A 6,562-nucleotide genomic window follows, 5' to 3' on the forward strand; every position below is an offset into this window, starting at 1 on the left:
CAAAATTCTGAAACAAAATCAATAATTGCAATCACTTTCAAGATAAGTTTTGTAACATAGATTTGTCCGCTTGAGATTTTAGTAAACTCGTTAAGACAACATGATAAATCCCAAAATAAATTGTTTACTATCTCTTTTTCCCACAATTCTAAATTTTCTCGGATCAAGAAACGTAGAAGATGAGAATATGTCTTAAGATTGTTAACCATAGTAACAATCCGAGAAAAAAATGGAACCTGAGAAAAAATAAAAGAAAGAAATCAAATTCTTTATAATAAAAGAGAATTAAAAGGAAATAAGAATACTCTTTTATATTTGATCTTGTGATTGGAATCAGTTGAGGCATATCACTACACAGTTTCTTTAATACATAATTTCAACCACTCCTTGGTGTTCGAGATCTTTTGTTCATATGTCTCCCAGGATACATCAACTTGATGATCAACTATAGTAGCACAACAGTAGAGATCACGAACTTTCCTTTCCTTCTACTATCACCGGAAAAAAGCTAATGGAGAAAATAATTATTTTCTTAGAATGAGAGAAAATATTTTCAAGAGAAGAAACTTCTTGAATTCTAAGATGCGAAAAAATTGAGAGGATTGCTCAGTATTTATAGGACAATTTCAAGAGAGTTTTACTCCAACTAAAACTCTTTTAATATCTAAATTTAAACATATAATAATATATTTTAAACTTAAAATATTAAACCTAGGAAATTTACTACAACCATATATCTTTTAATATCTAGATTTAAAGAGATAATATTATCTTTTAAATTTAAAATATTAAACAGATATATCATTTTATTATTCAAATTAAAAAAATATTATTTTAATTCAAAATATACAAAAGTATATAATTATAATTTTATATTCAAAGTTAAAGGTAACAAATACCTTTTTTAAATTGACATATTCAAAGAAAAATTATCATATTAATAATCAAATTAAATAATATCATTTAATTTATAATATTTAAAAGGACTCAAATTTAATATAAATAAATATTAAATTCATCTATGCAATTCACATTTTTTTCCTCTAACAGTAAGTGTATGGACTTTTATTTTATTTGGACTTGGACTTTATTGGACTGTTCTGTTTATAAGTGGGTATTTTATTTTGGATTTGGTTTAATGCTTTGGTATTTGGGATTTAATGAAAAAGGTATTAATTTGAGCTTTAAAACTATGGTCACCAACCTAGGTTACCCAATTAAGAAAAGTCATACCATCAATGTTATCGATGCCACCTGGATCAATGCACGAACATCCTACAATTGATCTTCAATCACCTTTGACTCGATTTGATTTATTTGGGTAAAATTAAGGCATTATAATTTTATTAAGTCCCTCAAAAATTAAAAGTTACAATATGGTCATTTGATTATAGAGTGTTACTTTGTTGAGTCTTTCGACTATTAAAAGTCACAAAATGATTACTTGACTATTCATTATGTTTCAAACTTGTCATTTTTCGTAAAAAAAATTGATGTTATTTTGAGTGAAACATTAATATACTAACTGTGATATGATAAAATCTAATCCCAGAACCTCGAACGACTATCATATCTCATCCATCATGTTAATGTCTAGCTTAGGCATTCGTCAATTTTTTAAACAGAAAATGACGAGTTTTAAACATAATGAATAGTCGGGTAACCAATTTGTAACTTTTAATATTTGATGGACTTAACAAAGTAACATTCCATAAACGAATGATCAATTTATAATTTTTAATAGTCAAAGACTTAATAAAACAATACTCTATAGTCAAAAGACTATTTGTGTACTTTACTAATTTATTTAATATTTGTTATTCAATTTTTCGCACAGAGTTTAGAAATTGCTGAAATAAATAATAAAAAACTTTGAACAGAAACAAATCAACTACTAGTTTAGCAGTTTAAGATAAGAGCGAGTAATACGCAACCAGAAATGAAAGACAACCAAGGGAGACGAGAATCTTTGCTCGTGTTATAGAAGTAAAGGTTTGGTCTCCAATGCATAAATTAAGGGAAATTGTGATTATTTTTATGCTTTAATATTATTTTAAGCAAAGCAAATTGGTATATCGTATGCTATACTGGGAAACTGATAGTCCGTGAGGAATGAACCGTACGGAAAAGCCAAAAGACCCGGCAGTTTTTTCTGAGAACAGAACATGGAGACAAAACCCACAATCAGCACTGTAACACAAGCATTACAGCCAATAACTAAATTTTGATCAAATGAGTAGGAAAACATAGTTATGGTTTGCTGACGCTGTCATGTTTACTTGAGATATGACATAAGAAGAAAAAGCTCCTTTAAAAGTAAAAAAAAAAAAAGAAGACAAAAAGGTAAAAATTCATCAAAAGTCCCTATGCTTTTAAGAAAACCAAAGTGATCATTCATATTATTTTTTTATCTCAATGTGACATTCCAACTCAGAAAATAAACTCAATATAACTCTTTTACCACCGTTTTTCCGTCATTGACCGTTGCGGTGGTGACATGGTAATCCATTTTCCATGTTTGAGTTACTAATTTAGTCAATCTGTAATGTCATTTGACACGTTAATATGTCACCATAGACTACCATGTCAACAATATCGATTGCTATGTCAGTACCGTAACGATCAACAATGAAAAAACGTTGGTCAAAAAGTCACATTGAATTTATTTTTGAGTTGGAGGGCCACATTGAAAGAAAAAAATAATACGATGTTCAAATTAATTTTTTAAAAAATACAATAACCTTTGAAGCATTTTTGCCTGGAAAAAGAAAACAAAGCTTCAAGATAGTAGTCTTTATAGTCTTGAACCCCTTTTAACAAGCCCAATACCGCGATCCATTCTCCATAAGCAAAGGTTGGAGGAAATTACCATCAAACCCACCATACCCAATGGCTATCAACGTAAATTTGATTCACATAGAGGGCGAAGATTGAAACAAAACCCTAATCCTAAAATTTTCGCCTATAAAAAAGAGATGCGATGTTCATTCCTTTGTACCGTCTGCTTATATATTTTCAGTTTTCACTTTTTATATAATCGTAGCTTAAAGTTTTTCATTTTCTCTTAAAGCATGGGTTTCTCATTGATGATTCAGTAAGATGACGAGTCCGATATTCTTTTAAATTATGACGACAAATCGAGGCATTTGTCTGAGAGAAATCCATGTTGCTTCTTATTTTGTGTGTTTTTTTTAATTAAAATTTTTTAGAAAAATATTTTTTCATTTCTCCCTTGTAGTTTATAAAATATGTTTTTTGATATTTTTTTCTTGAATGTTAAAACTTTTGGTGTTGTTGGTAGTGATTGCAGCGATGATCAAACATGGTGTCGTAGGGTAAAAGAAGAGCATGGTTTACCTTTGCGTTGATTACATTTTCAAGCACTTATGAGCTGCCGCAGGCTTTGAAATTATTTTCAAAATAATCTTAAATTAATGTTATTTTTTCTCGTTTTATCAAACAATTATTATTCTAATTGTAGTGAAATACAGTTTTTTTATAAATTTTTTTTCTCATTGTTTTGGTTTTTCGATTATTGACTTTAAATTTGATGAAAGTGGACTAATTTTAAACCATTCATGTTCGTGTTTTGGTTTGGATATATGGGATTGACTGTTTTGGTTTACTTTCAACAATATTACATTTTTTTTTGATTTTTTTGGTTTGTATATTTCAAAGGATTGACTTAATTATAAAATAAGACGTGCTTTTTACAAATATGTATATACTAACTTTCATTTGCTGATACATGTGTTAAAACTTTTATTTTCTGATATATGTGTTTAATGTTATAAATATTATTATTTAAGTGTCTTTTCTGTAAATATTGTTAATTTTTTCTGTTAACATGTGTGGTTATTTTAAAATTTTTATTTTAAATTAAAAAAATAAATTTATATAATTTTTTAAAAAAATACGGAATTTTAAAATAGTTGTAAAACTTTGAATACTTTTATTTAACTTTTAAACTCATACGGTTGTTACATTTTGTTATTGTGTAAATTTCATTTAATCTCACTTCCCTCTACTGTCAATAACTTTTTGAAATTGTTATGTGTTTATCAAAAATTTATTTATTATAGGCAAATATTTGTTTTAAAAACAAAGGTAAAATATATAATTTATTTTTTAATTATGGGGTTTTGTTTTGTTGAGTTAATATACTATTAAAAGTTATAAATAATTTTAAAGAGTGTTATTTTGTTGAGTCATTTGATTATAGAAGTTAGAAAATAATTGTCATAACCATTTTCTTTAATAAATAAATTAAATATGAAAATAATTATGACTTTGTTTTGAAAATTTTAGATTTTAGTTAAATTCGAAGTTTTGAGTTATCATCGATTTTTGGGTTAGGTAGGTTAAATATCTAAAAATATATTTTAAAACAATTTAAAAAAATTTGTTTTTAAGATAAAATTGTTATATGTTTATTAAAGATTTATTTTAAGAGGTTCCAGATTTGATTATGTGTGAGGAATGGTAAGTATTCCCACAGTGTTCAAAATTGACACCTCTTGATTAAACGCGTTGTTTAAGTAGTGAAACTTTACATATTCGAAATCAAAATTTAAATTATGATCATTTTACTTCAACTAAAAATGAGTGAATCTCTTTTTTTTTTATACTTGACTCGATAAAAATGATTTAATTCACTTAGATTTATTTTAATATGATGTTTTTTTGCTATGTGAATTAACAGAAATTGAAATCAAGTCATGTTACTTTTGATAATTTTTAAAAACTAGAAAATGAATGTAATAACATATGAATGTAGTAGTAAACAACGTTAAAAAGACGAGCGAAAATTATTAAAATAGTTATGTAATACTTAATATATCAAAAATAATAATATATGTATATATATACACACATTTAATTAACATTAATATGCAAATAATAATGCGAAGATTAAATTATTCAAATAACCCTTAGAAGTACATTCCAGGTGTTTGGAGATATTTCCATAGGTAGAATATTTTAGATCTAACTAATATGAAAACATTAAAAGGCGTTTTGCTAAAAAAATTATATGTAATATGCATAAAACATAAAGCAAAACTACTATGTACATATATAATATATTACTATTTAAAAAAAGTAACATATGATATGTACGTATAATATAGTACAAAAAAGCTACAATGATCTACTACATACTTAAATGTTACAACGTTAGGTAATAAACAATGTATACATACACATACAAAATAATGGAGTATATAACATGGTGACCAAAATGGAATTCATGCAAGATAATAGCCTAGAGTAAAAATAAAATACAAAAATTAAACAATAAAACTAAAATAGGACCAAGGTAAAATAATCACAAATCAGAATGATTAATCTAACGAGATCCAGAAAATTTAAACCTTGAAATTAAACATAGACATGGTTAAATTGAATTAAAATGCAAAAATTGGATCTAAAGTACAAGAAAAATATTTATTTCCTAAAACAGGATTCAAGGACCAAAACAAATGCCACATAAATATCATAACCAAAATAAAATAGCCACATAAAATGCAAACACCAATAAACACAGATTAATATACAATAATACCAAATTTAATGGCCACGATTAGTAATTTACCCAAATTATAATAGCTAAACACCTATGGACTAAAATGTAAATAAATGAAATTTAAAGATCAAATCACAAAATTAAAAGTCTTTATTTAGTGACTGAAATAAAAGTTTACAAAATACAGATGGTTGAAACTACGACTGACCCACTCATCGAAACTCAGAAAACCCTATCCTAAACGATGTTGTTTTGGGTATAATATAAATACCCCTTTATAACTATTATAAAATCGTAGCTCTCATATTTTATTTTCCCTCATCGTTTCCTCCTCCTTTTCTCTTCCCCTTTCTTTTTTGTTGTGCCTTTTCTATATTCTATTCCCCATCTCATTTTTTTTCCTTTTTTTTGAAACCACAAGCCTCATTTTTACTAAAACTAAACAAAAAAACCTTAGATCTAGGAAAGTCATCTTGGATTTTACCTATTTTTAGACGATTCTTATGTTTCTGAAGAGATTCTCAACCTAAAATGGTAAGTTTTTCTCATTTTTTCTTCTATTTCATTTTTAATGGGTTTTGTGTTTTTTCTTCGAAATCTTTTTCAATTTCTTGTTTTTTCTCTCGGTTCTTCTTCTTTTTGTTTTGGTTTGAATCCTCCCCCTTTTATAGTGATTTTTCAGTTCTCCCTTATCTTGTTTTGCATGTGGTATTTGATGGCTTCTGTGCTTGTTGAAGATAGGGTATGAGTACCCTATTTTTGTGATGTTAGTCTTCATTTGAGTAAAAAAATCATATATGTTTTTTTTTACTAATTTTGTCTATTTTTGGTTGATTGATGAGTATTGATGGGCGGTTGAGGTGAAATGGCGGTGTTAGAGCGGTCTAGCCGAGGAGGCGACGGTGGTAGGAGTATAAAGTGGCGGTGAAGGCTGTGGCCGAAGGTGGCGACGACGGTAAATGAAAACCTTAGTGTTTTAATAATAATAATAATAATAAGCAGATGAAAATTAGTTGTTACAACTGTCCCTCTTTGCCC

General features: G+C 27.1%; 1 pseudogene; it reads left to right on the top strand.

The window, feature by feature from the left end:
- Nucleotides 1–3,078: 3,078 nt before the first annotated feature.
- Nucleotides 3,079–3,159, top strand: LOC120166335 (annotated as a pseudogene).
- The last annotated feature ends 3,403 nt before the right edge of the window (nucleotides 3,160–6,562 follow it).

Source organism: Hibiscus syriacus, unplaced genomic scaffold (genome assembly GCF_006381635.1).
Source record: "Hibiscus syriacus cultivar Baekdansim isolate YM2019G1 unplaced genomic scaffold, ASM638163v2 tig00111634_pilon, whole genome shotgun sequence".
NCBI classification, from domain to species: domain Eukaryota; kingdom Viridiplantae; phylum Streptophyta; class Magnoliopsida; order Malvales; family Malvaceae; genus Hibiscus; species Hibiscus syriacus.